Source organism: Lactuca saligna, chromosome 6 (genome assembly GCF_052625555.1).
Source record: "Lactuca saligna cultivar CGN05327 chromosome 6, ASM5262555v1, whole genome shotgun sequence".
Classification (NCBI taxonomy): domain Eukaryota; kingdom Viridiplantae; phylum Streptophyta; class Magnoliopsida; order Asterales; family Asteraceae; genus Lactuca; species Lactuca saligna.
This window is the reverse complement of record NC_136422.1, coordinates 149,310,033-149,329,004: the sequence shown is the minus strand read 5'-3', so window position 1 is coordinate 149,329,004 and position 18,972 is coordinate 149,310,033. Positions and strand designations below refer to the sequence as shown.

At 41.1% G+C, this 18,972-nt stretch overlaps 1 non-coding gene across 1 annotated transcript; it reads right to left on the bottom strand.

Annotated features, from left to right (window-relative positions):
* Positions 1-1,386: 1,386 nt before the first annotated feature.
* LOC145003564 (small nucleolar RNA R71) lies at positions 1,387-1,493 on the bottom strand. Its single transcript, XR_013662020.1, has one exon. It is a non-coding gene; the product is annotated as a small nucleolar RNA R71 (small nucleolar RNA).
* Between the last annotated feature and the right edge of the window lie 17,479 nt (positions 1,494-18,972).

Genomic DNA, 18,972 nt, shown 5'->3' with positions numbered 1-18,972 from the left:
GGACACGCGTATATGATAGGATCAGAGTTGACAGTGGCTTTAGAGAGCTACGATTGCAGATCAGGATCTGAAGTCATACACATAATAGTTATTAGACTTATCCAAGTGGGAGACTGTTGGATTAGTTTCTAAGTCCATAACTATTTTGGTATGTACTTGACCCGATGGTGCATGGTCCTTTTGGGTTGCCTTCACCAAAGCAACTTGACAGGATGAATTATAGAGAGAAAGGATTAAATATGATTTATTAATATATTATGAGAATAATATGTTAAAGGAGAAATCATATTGTTTAATTAATATTAGTCAAGAATTAATTGGTAATTAGTTTTGTGACTAAAAGAGATTAATTAAACTTAAGGGACTGGAATTGTAATTATAAGATAATTGCAATTTGGGCCATGGATTGCCTTGAATCAAGGGGTGGACGAATTCTATGGGGAAACCCATAAGGAAATCGTCCAAGGGCTTGATTAAAGGAGTCTATGGGTTGCTTAGGGCTTAATCATCCAAATTATGGTTTCCTTGTTAGATAACCCTAATAACCTCATTATATATAGATCCCTTAAGGACCAAAAACGTGGCTAAGACTCCTCTAGGGTTTGTAAACGGTTTTTGGTAGCCTCCATCCTCTCTCCTCTTCATCCTCTTGCTTATGGTGTTTGTGAACCATTAGAGGAGTGACATTTGTGACTCTAAGCTTTCTAAAGTCAATACAAGGAGATTTGGGATTGTTATTGCTACATAACAATCAAGGTATGATCTTAAACCTATTCTCATGTTAATATTATTACTTGTATGCTAGAATTAGGGTTTATAGTCTTCGATAACTTGCATGTATGATAGAGAAACCTAGATCCAAGCATTAGGTTTGTATGAGCACATAGGATGTCTTATAGCCAAAACCCATCACAAACACCCGTCCAAACCGAGTCCAAATACGATACCGAGCCGGAATTTGAAGAACACACGAGCGAACTCGAGAACGAGCCAAGGAACGAGATGGAAGCAATTGAATAGATGTCCATGGGAGCTTACATGAAGCGAATCCGAGAAGATATGGGTCCCGGTTTAGTCCAACCCGCAATACCTGCCACTGCCACATTCGAGTTGAAGGGGCACATATTGACTGCATTGAAGGATATCCCATTTTTTGGGAAAGATCATGAGGATGCTTTTAAGCATCTAAATGAAGTCAACGAAATTGCGGATTACTTTAATGTCCCAAATGTCAACAGAAACACAGTCTTGCTTAGGATGCTTCCTATCACTTTCAAAGAAGCTGCTAAGGAGTGGTTAAAGTCACTCTCACCAGGTATAATTACCACTTGGGCTCAAATGCGTGAGCAATTCCTAGACCAGTTTTGCCTGCCATCCAAGATAGCCAAACTCAAGAAGGCAATAGCCAACTTTGAGCAACAGCCGGGGGAGTCATTATACGAAGCATGGGAGCGGTACAAGGGCTTGCTCAGAAATTGCCCTCAGCATGATCTAAATGTGCAACAAGAGATGTCAATCTTCTATGACGAGGTCAACATTATGATGAGACAACTCCTTGATTCTCAAGGACCTTTGACAAAGAAAAATCCAAGGGTGGTTAAGGAGATGATTGAAGAATTCGCGAAGCACTCTTGCGAATACCACAACCCTAGGCAAGATGGAATCAAAAGCAGTGGAGGGGCCCAAACTGAAGAAATAGTAGCTGTGATGGTTATGCTGAATAATTTGGATCGTAGGATAACACAAATAGACCAGTCAATACATGCCATGAGAGTGGGTTGCAAGAGATGTAGTGGTCCACACTTGACGAAGGACTGCAATTTAGATGAGTTTGGGAACAGAAAAGCTGAAGTGTGCTACTCAAGTGGGGATAAGTTTGATGAGGACTGGAGGAAACCGAAGAAGGAGTAGCTGCCATATGAAGAGTATAAGAAGCAAAAAGAAGAGAAGTATAGGCAGACAGGGTGAGGCTTTTATCAGAAGGAGCAGCCACCAGCCGAGAAGAAACCCGATCTAGAGACTATGTTGATGAAGTTTATGGAAGCTTCGGAAAAAAGACACGATGCCACTGATTCTGCTATTAATGAACAACAAACTTTAATTAAGAATCAGCAAGCCTCCATCCATAACCTTGATGTTCAAGTTGGTCAACTAGCCGCTCTAGTTCATGAGAAGTTATCCCTGAAAAATACCGAAACAAAAACCCAATCTCATGTAATGGCCATAGACACCGAAGAAGAAGCCATCTCTGAGTTCCTGGAGGCATTGGAAGAAGAACCACATCAGCCCGATCCAAAGATGAAGAAGACCAAGCTCTAAAATCATGAAGCTGCTGAGTTCCAGAATTCATGACGTGAACCTTATATGTTCACGACGTGGGCCCGTCATGAATAGAAAAATTCCGTAGTTGGTTCGGTTTATCAGCCGCCTTTGCCTTTTCCTTCCCAAGCTACCCTTAGTCCACTGGAGAGAGAGCATAGAGAGTTTGTCAAGCATCTGAAGGGGATCCCAATTAATACTCCCTTTGTCGAGTCCTTATCCAAAACTCCCGAGCATCAAAAATTACTGCAAGATTTGATAGACACTCGCAAGAAATTAAAGAAGCAGTCTAATGTGGTTCTAAGTGAACAATGCTCAAAAGTTGTGTTGGGAGAGACACCAGGGAAGATGGGGGATCCTAGACGCCTCACTCTTCCGTGTGAGTTTGGTAATAAATTGAAGGTTAATGCTTTAGCCGATTCTGGGGCTAGCATTAATTTTATGCCTTTTTCATTTTATAAAAAATTGGAAATTCAAAAGATGAAGGCTACAAAAATGACGATTCACATGGCGAACTGTTTTGTGACACAACCCTGGGGCATAGTGGAGGATATTTTGGTGAAAATTGGAAAATTTGTTTTTCCAATAGATTTTGTAGTTTTGGATATGAAGGAAAATCCCGATGTTCCAATTATCCTTGGGCATCCATTGCTTAACACTGCTGGAGCTTTGGTTGATATTCGCGAATGTAAGCTCACCTTGAGAGTTGGAGATGAAAAAGAAGTTTTTGGGATAGAAGTTGGCTTCCCAAAGGAACATGTTCAAGAAGAGGTGTTCACAATCAATGAAGATAATGAACTTGAAGAACTTGAAAACCTTATGGAAGAAGAGATCAAGGCAGTTCATCAAGTCAAAAGAACAAAACCTAAAGCATCTGTTCCATTTTTGGTTGAAGTCATAGCTTACAAGAGTCCACCTTCTTGGGTGAGCAAAGAGGAGGAGGAGATGACAAGTGATGAAGAGGAGGTCACTTCAAGAGTGACAAAGCCGGTGGTGAAAGAGGAGGAGGATGCTATGAAGTGCAAGGAAGAAACTAAAGGGACCAAACGCAAGCCTGAAGAAGAGGTGAAAGTTAAAAAAGAGAATTCAAAGAAGGCATACAAAAGGCGAGTTCAAGCTTACAAAAGGCGATTCAAGGAACAAAAGATCCTAGTGCTGGATTCTTCCGAGGACTCAACGTAGGAGGCACGGAGTCCAGCTCAAGACTCCAAGAAAAAGAAGCGCTTCTCGGGAGGCAACCCGAGTTTGGTTTGCAAAATTTTTCTTTTTCTTTTTGCATTTTAGTTTTAAAAACTTAGATCATGTCATCCAACTCTATTAGAACATAATTAAGCACTGAATGTAGGGACCTTAAAATGGAAGTAGTAATAATTGAGAACTTAGTTTAAAGTCAAAATTGATTTTTTCTCTTCCAGACTTTATTCACGACGTGAATTTTTAGCAATTCACGACGTGAATTGTGAATGAACCGGACAAATAATCCATGATATGGTTTAGCCCATTAGAGTAGCAAGCCCAAGATCAGTCCGTGAGTACATGGCCCAAACTTAAGCCCAGACAATATTCACGACGTGAATTCTTAAGAACTCACGACGTGAATTTTTGAAAACACGGGACCACAGAATAAATCCCTAGAAACCAGTAAACCCTTCATTTGTTTATTCTTCATGAAGTGGAAGCAGAAATTGGTCCCCCCTTGGTCCCCATTGCTGCGATTTAGCCAACAACTCTACTAATCCTCCTTGTGCTTACGTAATACTTCCAACAAAGGTAATAATTATTGATTATTAAGTTTAATTTTTGATCTAGTAGATGAACTTGGGGTTAGGGTTTGTTAATTGAGTGAAATGACGAAATTAATTCTTCAAAGTTCGTAATAACCTTTGAATGTTCATGGTAAATGTTTGGAAGTAGTATAAGAGTAAAACCCATTGATATTTTGACTGGATTTACCCCTTATTGTTGCGATTCTGCCTTCTGGGAATGCAAATTCACGACATGAATCTTACAGGATTCACGACGTGAATCCTGGGGCTGAACAAAATTTGTTTCCTTTATGTCTAATTTGTGGATTATTGTTTTGGCTGTTTTTTTCCTTGTTTTTGCAGGAATGGCTCCAAGAAGAGAGGTTCCAGCTGGGGTTGCGGGTTTGCACCCGTTTTACAATTTTCCTGCAACAATGCCCCACGATGTCTTGACCCGTTGGAACAACAGATTGGGGTGGCTCTACAACAGAGAAATTGCAGTTGCTCTAACAGTCAATTAGACACGCTTAACGGATGTAGGGATCGTAGACCGGGTGGGCCCATTTTTGACAAAGATATTAATCGGAGATGGGTATTCGTTTACCTGTTCTGGTTGGCAGAATCTGTTCCGGGTACAAGAGCGGGTCTACAAGGAGTTTTGTGTCGATTTTTTCGCAACGGTGACATTTCAGGAAACTGTTCAAGATCCACATTGGCCACAGGCGTTGGTATTTCGTTTGGGGGGTGAGTACCGGGAGTGTAGCCTGGTTGAGTTTGCTTGGAGAGTAGGACTATATGATCGACAGGAGGCTATGACTCCCGAGTTTGGCATGTTTTTGAGTGGGGCTGCTATAGGATATGCGGAGGGTGTCATGGGGTATTCTTTTTAGCATAATATTGCCTCCGGAATGTTTAATTCCGGAGTATCTCCCAAGAGTAGTATTCGGTCCCCGATCCATCGCTTACTCCACTGGTTCATCACCTTTTCCATCAACCATAAGGAGCATGGAGACAAAGTGACTAAGCAGAACTTATTCTTCTTATGGTGAATCTTACAGCCTGGTGTCTGTTGCAACATCCCATATTTTCTAGCCCGTTTTCTGGCCGGGTCAGCCGCGAGTTCGTGCCCTGGGAGCCCCATTTGTAGGGGGCATTTTGTTACTCGTTTGGCCCTCTCTTATCATTTGGTTGTTCCTGATATTACTAGATCCATGACGTGTGTGGACGAGCATGACTTTGGTATGGGATATTTGGAAACTATGCGGGTGTTCATAAATTTTGGGCCGCATTGGGGCATAGTACCATCAGATGTTGAGGGTGATGATGAGGATGATCATCCGGCCGACCAACCTGCGCCAGAGCCGAGACCGAGGTGAAGGAACGTGAGAGGAAGGGGAGACCGCGGGCAGCCGATACACCTACCTGCTTCCATGGTTGGTGCGCCTTTTGGGAGTGATATGGCTGGTTACTTTGACCAGTTATCGTTGAGTGTGAATTGGATAGGTGGCACTATGGAGAATGTTGTCCGACATTTTGGGGTGGAGCAGCCGCCTCATTTAGGGTATCATTACCCGATTTGCCCACGATGGTCGGAGTATGGTGGACGCGGAGGTGATGGAGCTGGAACCAGTGGAGCACATGAGGATATGGAGGATGATTGATCGTTATTTATTTTTATTTTGTTTGATTTGTTTTTGGTTTGTTTTTAGCTTGTTTTTATGGGATTGTAAGAACTACTTTGAATATTATGTTACTTTTATTCTTCATTGTTGGTTGTTTCTCAGAAATTGCTAGGAGCGCCTAGAGAGGATAGCGAGTTATGAATGCGTACGTTTTTAGCCGGGAGTGTTTAAAGCCGAGAGTCAAGACTCATATTTTCAAAATAAGTGTGAGGTGAGTCAAGAGAGTGGAGAGTCAGCGAAAGAGTCATAAACTGATGAATTTAGAAGAGTCTTAATACATTAAGACATTAGAAGAAGAATTGGCAATGTTTTTCTGACTGCCCAGTTCTGATGACATGAACTTTTATTATTCACGTCGTGAGTCAGTTATTAGGAGATTCTCAGAACATGCGTAGTTTCGATTTCACGTCATGAATTGTTTCAAACTCACGTCGTGAATATGAGATTTTTACAATTTCAAGGCCCTTGACATTTTAGTCTTCTATGGGTTGATGCTATTCTTCTTGTCATTATTCTCATGATTATTTTGGCTCATTTTTACCACCATACAATGTGGTGTATGCTTTCCCACATTGGTCATTCTACTTTTGGAGATTTACACCATATTTGAAGACGATTGAAGGCTCGATTTCATGTTTTGCCGGTACACTCCTTATTTCGCGAGTTCAAGATCCAAGTTTCTATTTTTGGAGTCCATATTCAAGATGCACGTTTTCCACACTTTTGGAGATGTTCACGCCATTATCCCAGGGGAGTCTGTTCCTTTTTCTCCCTTTTCTTTAATTTTGATTTATTTTATGCATACAATGAGGGCATTGTATGAAATAAGTGTGGGGTAGGGGTAGAAAAAGTAAATTGCTAGATAATGATGGAATTTGAAATTTTTAATAATTGAATCTAGTAATAATAATTTGAACTGTAGTTGCTAGTGTTATATGGGATGATCCGATAAAAGTTCAAATGTTTAGTTGAGCCAATATACGTTATAGTGCATTTGTGGCCTCCCTTATTTTAGTGAAATCATGAACAACAACATAACCCCGCTTGGTTTGAGAGATGCAATATGTTTAGCAGCCTAAACCTGAAATGTATCCAGGAAAATTATTATCATTAACCAATAAAGGTTGAGGTTGAGCGCCTCTGCTTAAGCATGTAGGTTTTGAGCGAAAAAAGTGAGGTACATGTAAAAAAATAAAAAAGAAAATAAGAGAGAATTGCAAGAAAAGTTGAAGAATTTTTGAGCAAATAAAATGAAGATCAAAAGATTAAAATTCCAAGAAATTCAAAAAGTTGAAGATACCAGAAATCAAATCAAATAAGGTGGTGAATTCAAAGAAATCAAAGATCAAACTATCAAGGAAGTGAAGAATTTCAAAAGAGCTCCATAGTGGTATCATAGATTGTAATTCTAGATTATATATGCTTAGGTTGCTCAACTAAAAATACCTTGAGGATAAGGAGGTTTTCTGCGGATGGGTTCGGAGGGTTGCATAAAATGAGCATTGTTCGGAAAAAGTGGGCGAGTGTTTATGAAGATTGTGAGTATTTAAAGTAGGGGGGGTACTTTAGGAAAATTTTAGACACAAATGCATGCGTTGAGGTCTTGGCATAATGGCTGAGCTGGAGTCGGATTGTTCTATGTGATGTTAGTAATCAAGGGTTAAGTTTAAATTTGCTTGAGGGCAAGCAAAGTCTATGTGTGGGGTATTTTGATATTGCCATATTTATACTTATTTTTAGGCAATATTTAAGTACATTTTTATTAATAAGTTGGTAATTTGTTTAGAATAATGGTGCTTATGAGCTTAAAAGTTATTTACAGCAAAAAAGAAGACATTTTGAAGAAAAGGGACTAAAAGCATTATAGAAAGAAACTTTGGGAATTAAAAGATTAAAAGTGAAGAAAATCTGGAAAAAGATTATTCACGACGTGAGACTTAAAGAATTCACGACGTGAAGAGTTGGTTCTAGAAGATATGTACGCGGGTGAAGGAATCCTTGACGGGCACGGTTGTCTACAACTCACGACGTGAATATCTTATTATTCACGACGTGAATTTATGGATATCAGCAACTATATAAATCCTTGACCATTACGAATAGAGGCAACTTTTGGCTGGAAAAAGGAGTTCCAGAAGGCGATTTTAAGGAGAGAAAAGTTCTGGGAATAGGCTTTCAACATCAAAAAGAGTAAAAGTATATATTTTAGTTAATTATGAACATGTTTCCAATCAACTCAACTTGTGTTATTTTGTTAGTTGCTATGATGTGCAGCTGAATCTAGCTACTCTTGTTTAGCTAGATGAAGCTTCTAACTTATGAATAACTCATTTTTTATGGATTTATTTAGTTGGTAAAATTGTTTGTGTTTGATTTGTATTACCTAGCATGCTTATGCTTGTTTCTTTAATTGCTTGATTGCATGTTCTGTGTAGCTTAGTGACCATTAACTGCATGACCTTGTTTACCTAATGATTTAGTGAACATTGAATTGTTAGAGCTAGGATTGACCAATCTTAGTTAGGAATGAGAGTAAATAAGCTTAGCTGTGCTAGAGAACGTGTATTGTGACTATAATTGCATTTATATAACAAATCTTACATAGCGTATTTACATTCATAATTAGTTATGTGTTTAATTGTGTGTGAAATCAGATAAAACCCCTTTTAAACTTGTTAACAATCAGGTTAATTTAATAGTAAGTAAATTAATTAGTAACACTGTTCCCTGTGATCGACACCCGACTTACCCAAACTATACTGTAATCTAACTAGGTACACTGCCTAAAAGTGCATAGTTAGTTTATGTAACAACCCGAAATTCCGTATCACCTCTTGTACTTCAATTTGTAATCCAATTCGATCAACCAAACGTTGTTTTCAAATCCAATTCCGATTTCGTCGTCTAATTAAGTCATTTATTTGTATCGATATAGAATGACTTAATGGGTGTATTAATGCAATTTGAAACCATTCTAACACCCCGTAATAGTTATCGGAATATTTCTAGAATCGACCATATCGGGTTACGGCAACTTGGTCGGGTGCGACCAAAAGTCCCGTCTAATGCCGATATCGGGTAGAATTCCGCCGTGTCTAATTCCCGAACACTATTTAAAGGGTTCAAAGCTTCCATTTGAAGCGTTTGGCCATCTTTCATTACACTCTCTCTAACCTCTCTCCTCATTCATCAAATCAAGGTCCAAAACAAAGATTTAAGGCTCCAAATCAAAGAGGTAACATTCCTAACTTGTTATCTAACCTCTTTAGCGTTCAAATTGATGTTAAAACTAAGATTTAGGACTAGGAACAAGTGTTTACGGCCAAGGATTATGCTTGGGCCGTAAACACATAATTATGGGGTTTTAGAGCCATTTAACCCTTCCAAATCAATGTTGGGACTTAGATACGAACTTGAGGCTTACAAACCGGGGCTTGAAACACCTTAAACTTAAATTTTGAGGGATAAATAGGAGTTTACAGCCAAGACACATGCTTGGGCCGTAAACCCCTCAAACATGGAGAATAAACTCCTTTTAACATGTTAGAATGCCTTGAAATTTAACCAATAACCTTGTGGTAAATCCTAGAACCATCTAAAAATAGTTTGGGGGCCTTAAACATAACAAAATGCAACATATAAGAGTTTATGGCCATGGCAAATACCTCTGGGCTGTAAACTCCTAAAAATGTGTCAAATGATGCCCCAAAATCATTCCAAGGCTTAGAAAAATTACTAGAATCACATGTGATTGTTCCTTGTGCCTTAAAATAATTATTCATGACCATGGGAGAGTTTACGGCCGTAAACTCGAAGTTTATAGCCGTGAACTCCCTTAAATATGGTATAAGTCCCATAAATTTATTCCAAGGCATTTTAGAAGTCCATTCCAACAATTCCCAAGTCCAAACAAACCATTAAACACTCAAAATCACACCAACATGAGTTCACGGCCGTGAACTCATGTATGTATGTGTTTTATGGTTGTAAACTCCCTAGAATGTTTACTGTTGGGGAGTAAACTCAAATCCCAAGTCCCTAGTACCATTACACGTCCGTTGATGTCACCCGGGTCACTCCAAACGCTCGTTTTGAGGTGTTTAACCTCGTTGGAGTGTAATGTTCCATATAATTAGTGATTGTAAATCTAATTAGATATATATGGACTTTATTTCAGTTTACATAGGGACATCGTGAGTAATCAAGCCCCGAACCAACATTTAGTGTCCGAAACCGTCGCATTTCCTAGCCTGGTGAGTTCATACACCTACCCTTTTTCACTGTTTTCACTGTTTTCAGGGGGGAACACAAGCAAAGTACAAGGGTTTCTTGTACTCAAAAACTTGCTTCCGTGTGTGTGTTTCACATTTTACATGCTTTTAACATCGATTGATACAAATGATAACCGTTTGAACAACGCAGAACACGTAAACATATTATTTGTGAAATGGGTTTATAAACTGTTATGTTTTATATATTTCACAAATGGTTTTCCACATTTTATCAGTCAAAAGCATGACATTAGAACATATGAACATAAAACTTGTACACTGTCTTGTCCTCGGTAACACCCCATAGAGATACGAGAGTGGAAGATTATCATATTATTACTAGTAAATTTGTTATTCCTGTATGATTGGAGACACGTCCTAGGCGAACACTCCACAGAGATACGCGAGTGGAGGACTACACCCGTAACCAGAATCTCTGGGATTAGAGAGCGTGACTTGAGTGTATAGATCTATACGGGGCTGACTACGCCACACGTGGCTGCTAGCTATAGCCGAACCGAAATGGTTCAAGGGTGACGAAACTCATAAGGATGTGGACTAATTATTGCCACAAGTTAGTCTATCGTATGGTTATGGAACTCGCAATTAGCATAACAGAGACTTACTTATAGTAATAATGAATAACTTAATACACTTCACACGATAACCAGGTTTCGGTATACATCTTTCACATTGGAAACCAACATTCAGGAAAGTATGGGACTTTCCTAGGGAATCATTGAACATAACCACGTTAACAAGAATACATATTTTACATTGATAACCAACATTCAGGAAAGTATGGGACTTTCCTCGGAAGCCTTGTACATAACCAGGTCAAACAAAATACATCCTTCACATTGGAAACCAACATTCACGAAAGCATGGGGCTTTCCTGGGGAACAATTACATAACTAGAAAAGTGTAACAAACTGGATAACCTTACATCTGTTACAATTGGTAACATACAATCAAGAAAGTATGGGACTTTCCTGGGGATACATTGATACATAACCAGAACAGAATAACAAACCAGATAACCTAACTGTACATTTTCACAAGATTATACGTATTTTCAGTGTATAACTTTACTTTACATATTGTGAAACAACAACCAACATTTTTAAGAAAATGTGGGATTTTCTTGGTGTGTGTTACATTTTCAGAAACTGAAAGGAAACATGAACATTTTCACAAAACAAAAACCACTTATGAACTCACCAGCGTTATGCTGATTTTCAAACCGCTTGTGTTCTCAGGTCATCGTTAGAACAGGTACCCGAAGATCCACTTGATCCAGCATGGAGTGCGTACAAGACCCGTTCGTTTTGTTTATGTCTATACTATGTATCACAACTGTATAACTGTATCTTTTGAAACAAATTGTAAAACTTTTCGATATGTAATGTAATGTTTGTTTCACTTTACTTACTATGTACATTGGATTTGATACACAACATGGAGTCATCCCCGGAAATGTTTCTGCCTTTGGTTTTCGGGGTGTGACAGATTGGTATCAGAGCCAGGTTTATAGTGAATAAAGTATACCAAACCTTACATGGTATAAAACTATAAACACTAAAGGGCCTTAGTGCTCTGAATTAAAAGTATTTTCAAACTACAAGTATTTTCAAAAGTATACAAGTATACCGAACCGTCGAGATCCGTAACTACAAGTAGAACAGAACATAAGTAAATGGGTGTTGTGTACTGCGCTGAAACCTGGGCAGTTATGTAGTCGTTTCTAGGATCAATTATAGCCTGGCCAACTATATTCATTCGAGACACGGCCAACATGTGTTTGGGAGTGACTGTGGTATGCAGCATGCCTAAAACTTACCCTAATACCACAAACATCGAACCAGTGTCGTAGCGAATCATGAAATACTATGGGAGTATTTATGGAACCAATCCTTTGTAGAAATCCTTGTGCATGCATTGATCCTTAATTATTCCGTTAGCGATAAATTATTTGCTTCGATAACTTCTTCCTTTATTATCGCTTACTCGGAATATTTGTATATCTGTGATATCTCTCGATTCGATTCAGAGGACTTACCATCCTCTCTCTCTTTCTTGATCTTATTAGATCAAGATGCCTCCCAGAAGAAGACCCAGCTCCAACAACCCTCCGCCACCACCTCCTCCTGAAATTGATCCTATGTTATTCCAGACAGCTGTTACCATCGTGGTGGCAGCTGCCATGTCTCAACTAAACACCGGTGGTTCCGGTGGTTCAGGAGGTAACAATCAAAATCAAGAAAGTAACCACGAGCACCGAAAGGAGGGTTCCTACAAGGATTTCATGAACGCGAAGCCTTCATCATTCGATGGCACTGGTGGTGTCATTTCCTTGTCCTGATGGTTCGAGAAAATTGAATCCATCTTCGAAATTTGTTCTTGTGCTGAGTCCGATAAGGTCAAGTTCGCAGCCTGTACCTTCCTCGATAAAGCTTTGACTTGGTGGAACGACCAAGTCAAATCCTTGACCCTACCCGTAGCCAATGCCATGGGCTGGGAAGCCATGAAAGAACTCCTCCTTGCCGAATATTGTCCCCGTGGTGAAATGCAAAAGTTAGAGCACGAGCTCTGGAACCTGAAGATGAAAGGTTCCGACATTGTTGCATACACTTCCCGATTTGATGATCTCGCACTTCTCTGCCCTGGTTTGGTCACTCCCGAAAGTAAAAAGATCGAGAGGTTTATTTGGGGGCTAACCCATCCAACAAAGGGTCATGTCTTAGCTGCTCGTCCGGATACATATGATAGTGCTAAGATTTTAGCCCAAACCCTAATAGACCACAGTGACGATGTCGAGGAAACCACTACCGCTCCTAAGTCGACCAAAAGGAGTGGTGAGAAAAGAAAATTTTGGAAGAAGAAGAAGGGTCAATCTTCCCAAGGATCCTCCAAAAGACAGCAAACAGTAGCAGTCCATGCTGCTACTACCCCCGTTGCTGCTGCTTCTATTGTGGGATCCACAACTCCAACTCCTACCAGCCGGTATGCTGGTAATCTTCCCCTATGTGACAAGTGCAAGTATCACCACAACCCTGGCCCCTGCCGAGAACTATCATGTACCAATTGTGGTAAGAAGGGGCACATCGTTCGATTTTGCAAAGCTCCGGTCCAATCAGCAAATCAATATTCTGGAGCAGGCATCGGTCAAGCCTGCTACAACTATGGTGAAGTTGGCCACTTTAAAAGGAACTGCCCCAAGAAGTCTACCACTAATAACATCGGGAGAGTCCTAGTCATGGGACGGGAGGAAGCGGTCGCCGATCCCACTGTTGTCTCGGGTACGTTCCTTCTCGACAACTCATATGCTAGTATTCTTTTCGATTCGGGTGCTGAAAGGAGATTTATTAGTCATGCATTCAAACATAACCTAAAAATAATTCCCAACCTTTAACTGAAACTTGTACCGTCGAGATGGCGAACGGTGAGAAAGAAAGCGCTAGCGAGGTGTTCGTAGGTTGTACCCTTACCTTGAACGACCATTCGTTTCCTATCGATCTCATGTCGGTATCCATAAAGAGCTTTGATGTCATCATTGGCATGGATTGGTTGAGTTCCAATCATGCGGATATCCTCTGTTTCGAAAAAGCCATCCGTCTCAACCTTCCTTCGGGTCAGACTCTCGTAATCCATGGTGATAAACTCAGTTCCAACCTTCGTATCATTTCCAGCATCAAAGCTCAAAAGCTCCTGCGAAAGGAGTGCATTGCCTTCTTGGCCCATGTAATCAACGAGAAACAGGAAGTTAAAGACCTCGCGAGCATCCCCGAAGTCTATAACTTTCCTGATGTGTTTCCCGAAGAGCTTCCAGGAATCCCTCCCAAGCGTCAGGTCGAGTTCCGTAGTGATCTAATTCGTGGAGCTACTCCCGTAGCGAAGTCTCCGTATCGCTTAGCTCCAGCAGAAATGCAGGAGTTATCCAGTCAACTTAACGAGTTGCTCAGTAAAGGATTCATTAGACCGAGTTCCTCACCCTGGGGAGCTCTGGTATTGTTTGTCAAGAAGAAAGATGGATCCTTTCGGATGTGTATCGATTATCGTGAGCTGAACAAGTTGACCATCAAAAACCGATTTCCTCTTCCGTGAATAGATGACCTCTTCGATCAACTCCAGGGAGCCAGTTACTTCTCCAAGATAGACCTTTGATCAGGGTACCATCAGCTACGAGTCCATGAGAGTGATGTGTCCAAAACAACTTTCAGGACTCGATATGGACACTACGAGTTCATAGTAATGCCCTTCGGTCTAACCAACGCACCGACAGTGTTCATGGACCTGATGAACCGGGTGTGTTGTCCCTATCTGGACAAGTTTGTCATTGTGTTCATTGATGACATAATTGTCTATTCCCGAAACGAAGAAGACCACAAACAACACTTGAGGCTAGTGTTGGAAACCCTTCGATCCGAGAAGTTGTACACGAAAATTTCCAAATGTGAGTTCTGGATTCGCAAGGTAACTTTCCTCGGTCACGTGGTAAGCGGGGAGGGTATTCATGTAGATCCTTCCAAGATAAAGGCGATAGAGAATTGGTCAGCACTGAAAACACCCATGGAAATTCGACACTTCTTGGGTCTCGCCGGCTATTATCGAAGATTCATCCAGAAATTTTCCAGAATCGCCAAACCCTTAACCACTCTAACACAGAAAGGTGTACCCTTTTGTTGGAGTGATAAACAAGAAACTGCATTCCAAACGCTGAAGAAAGCCTTGTGCAGCGCACCTGTTCTGTCCCTACCTGAAGGGACAGAGGACTTCGTTGTCTATTGCGATGCGTCTACTCAAGGCTTAGGTTGTGTGCCTATGCAAAGAGGAAAGGTGATTGCTTATGCCTCTAGACAGCTGAAAGCACACGAGGTCAACTATACCACACACGACTTGGAGCTAGGAGCCGTAGTCTTTGCATTGAAGATTTGGAGACATTACCTCTACGGAACCAAGTGCACGATCTTCACTGACCACAAGAGTCTGCAACACATCTTTGACCAGAAAGACTTGAACATGAGACAATGGCGATGGGTAGAACTACTCAGTGATTATGAGTATGAAATCCGTTACCATCCTGGCAAGGCCAATGTGGTAGCAGATGTCCTTAGCCAAAAGGAGAGTGCAGGCCGCAAAGTGAAGAACCAGACAATGACCATCCATTCCAACATACCCATGCAAATCCGAGAAGCCCAGTTAGAAGCCCTCAAACCCGAGAACATGTCGATGAAGCCTTAAGAGGAATGGAAAAGAAACTTGAGATCAGAGGTGACGGAGTCCACTGTTTCCTGCATCGGATCGGATTCCAAAGTCCGGAGGATTCAGGGAGATCATCACGGAGGAAGCGCATAGAACCAGATATTCTGTTCACCCGGGCTCTGATAAGATGTACTTGGATCTCAAGAAACAATATTGGTGGCCAAACATGAAAGCTGAGATAGCTACATACGTGGGCAAGTGTTTGACTTGCGCCAAAGTTAAAGTTGAACACCAGAAACCCTCGGGTCTGCTCCAGCAGCCCGACATACCTGAATGGAAATGGGAGATGATTACCATGGATTTCATCACCAAACTACCCAGATGTCTGAGTAGGTACGATACCATTTGGGTAATTGCCGATCGTTTAACAAAGTCCGCTCACTTCATTCCGATCAAAGAATCATACAAAATGGAAAGACTCGCGCGGATTTACATCCAAGAGGTAGTCCGATTGCACGGTGTAGCTGCGTCCATTATCTCTGATAGAGATAGCAGGTTTACCTCCCGATTTTGGCAGTCTCTCCAGAAAGCTCTTGGAACCAAACCAGACATGAGCACGGCGTATCATCCTCAGACTGATTGACAAAGTGAGAGAACAATCCAAACCCTGGAGGACATGCTTAGGGCATGTGTCATTGACTTTGGAAAGTTGTGGGACACACATCTACCTTTGATCGAGTTCTCGTACAACAACAGTTACCACACCAGCATTAGGGCTGCCCCGTTTGAAGCCATATACGGTCGCAAGTGCAGATCCCCTCTGTGCTGGGCCGAGGTGGGGGATACACAGTTATCCAAGAGTCGAGTCCCCGACAGTGCTCTCACTGGTCCTGAAATCATCCGTGAAACCACCGAGAAGATTATCCAAATCCGAGAATGACTAAAAGCTTCACGTGATCGCCAAAAGAGTTACGCTGATAACCGTCGGAAACCACTGGAATTCCAGGTTGGAGACCGTGTCCTATTGAAGGTCTCGCCCTGGAAAGGCACTGCACGCTTTGGTAAGCGTGGGAAACTTAATCCGAGGACATGCTTAGGGCATGTGTCATTGACTTTGGAAAGTCGTGGGACACACATCTACCTTTGATCGAGTTCTCATACAACAACAGTTACCACACCAGCATTAGGGCTGCCCCGTTTGAAGCCCTATACGGTCGCAAGTGCAGATCCCCTCTGTGCTGGGCCAAGGTGGGGGATACACAGTTAGCCGAGAGTCGAGTCCCCGACTGTGACATCCCCAAAATCACGGCCAGAAAAGACGGATTTTGTTTATGCTTTATAAAAATCAAAGTACTTCATTTTATAAAAAAGGTTGCGGAATTTGTTCCCAGAAAAACATGGTAAATACGTTATTAAAACATTTTCGAGGAAACGTATTTATTTCATTTTAAAACGTTTTGGATGTCATCGTTAATACCGAAACATAAGCATAAACAGAACTTACAATGATTTACACTAGTGATCTATATCTCTTTAAATCTCTCAGTGTAATGTCACTTCACTTCGTCACCTGTGATATACATAAACTGAGTGGGTCAGGTTGGGAAACCTGGTGAGTACATAGGGTTTTCAACCCACAATAATATAATTGTTATGTTTAATCATCAAACAATTAACCCCATTACCCATCCCCGTTATCTTCTTTACTCTTAAGGATTTAACCTAAGAGTCGTCTATCCTGCATTTGTTTATTCCGAAGTCCCTTACTTCCAGGGTTCTAGGACTGGCACTAAATCCATAGCTGCCGATGTTAGTTCGTAAAGCACTAATTCCATAGCTGCTATATCCTACTCATCGAGTACTAAATCCATAGCTACCAGTGTTCAACAGGTACTAAGTCCATAGCTACCAATTCCTACAGGTACTAAATCCATAGCTACCAGCGTCTAACTAATAGGTACTAAGTCCATAGCTACCAATTTCTAACAGGTACTAAATCCATAGCTACCAACGTCTAACAGGTACTAAGTCCATAGCTACCGGTGTTTGTCCCATAGGCACTAAGTCTATAGCTGCCAATGTATACTCACGTCATCTTTTATCTCTCATCATTCATCTACCCATCATCATACCCAACATATTCGTATATATAAAATACGTATACAGTTTAAATCCTTTAAAACATGTATAAAACGTTCATCCAACATAGACAGCAAGTATTCAGATAATATGCACACATAGCACGTAATTTATATTAAAATACTTCATATCTATGTGTAAGATGAAAGGGACCATGCACTCACCTGATTAGGTGGTGACTCAGCACTCGGACAGCGCTTCGATACTCTCACAACGATTTTCCTTCGATAAAACCTAGTATCGATGCCACTAGGGTTTAGTCTAATGATAACCGCAACAAATTAATTGTCTGACTATTATTATTATTATATAAGCGTTAATAACGCTCAATATAACTCATAATAATAGCCCAAATAATTATTTTAAGGACCTAATAACATTCCTATATTAAAACATAAGCTAAACTAAAGATAGGTTAGGCGTAGCTCACTTACAGCGGGTTTTCTCGAAAACCGGGCTTCGCTCGAGCAGCGTTCCTGAGCCGAAAGGCTCTTTTCTCGGGACTCCGGGAGCCTCGGGGCTTCCTTCGGGTGCTAGGGGGTTTACCTAGGCTTTTAGGGGGGTTAGGGGGCTAGAGAGAGAGAGTCTAGAGAGAGAAAGAATAGTTTAGGAAGGTGTGAAGAATGAGGGAACCCGACACCTCTATTTATAGGGGAGAAATTGGGTGGACTCGTCGAGTCTGAGTCATGACTCGTCGAGTCAGTCCATGTGGTGGCCTTCTGGTGGCGCCACGTGTCCAATTCTGGTGGTGCCACGTCACCACCTATCGCGTATCAGCCTTCAAACTTAGAAAAATCATAACTTTCGCATACGAGCTCCGTTTTCGACGTTCTTTATATCCACGCGTAGGTAAAATCAAGATCTACAACTTTTGTTTAGACTTCATCGGCTAATTCTCGACCGATCTCAAATTTAACAGTAGGAGGCGTTTAGACTGTTAAATGGCCGCGAAGAGTTCATAACTCCTTCATCCGGACTCCGTTTTCGTCTGTCTTTTTACCGTTGAGTTCCTATTAATGAGATCTTCAACTCTCATTTAGGTCGCGTAAGCAAAAAACCGCTCGAACTAAAATTCGAGTTTCGGGCTGTACACTGCTAAGCCGAATCTTAGAAAAATCATAACTTCTTCATACGAAGTCAGATTTGGGCGTTCTTTTTATCGACGCTCTTAGTTTAAAATTTTCTACAACTTTTTTTTAGATTGCTAAGGCTAAATCTCGCTCTATCGTAAGTTCACTATTTACGTCTCCCGGTGCCGTGCCGGTTTTGCCGTAAAACTTCGGCGGGCCATAACTTCTTCGTTATAACTCGGATTTCGGCGTTCTTTATATGTACGGAAACCTTGTGACATATTCTACAACTTGGTTAAGATTATTTATTCTAAATAATCTTTTGTAGAAAAGTCGTTTTCGACCCCTATTGCCTTTAATTTGACTAGCCCGGATCTACGGGCGTTACACCGACAATGCTCTCACTGGTCCTGAAATCATCCGTGAAACCACCGAGAAGATTATCCAAATCCGAGAACGACTGAAAGCTTCACGTGATCAACAAAAGAGTTACGCCGGTAACCGTTAGAAACCACTGGAATTCCAGGTTGGAGACCGTGTCCTG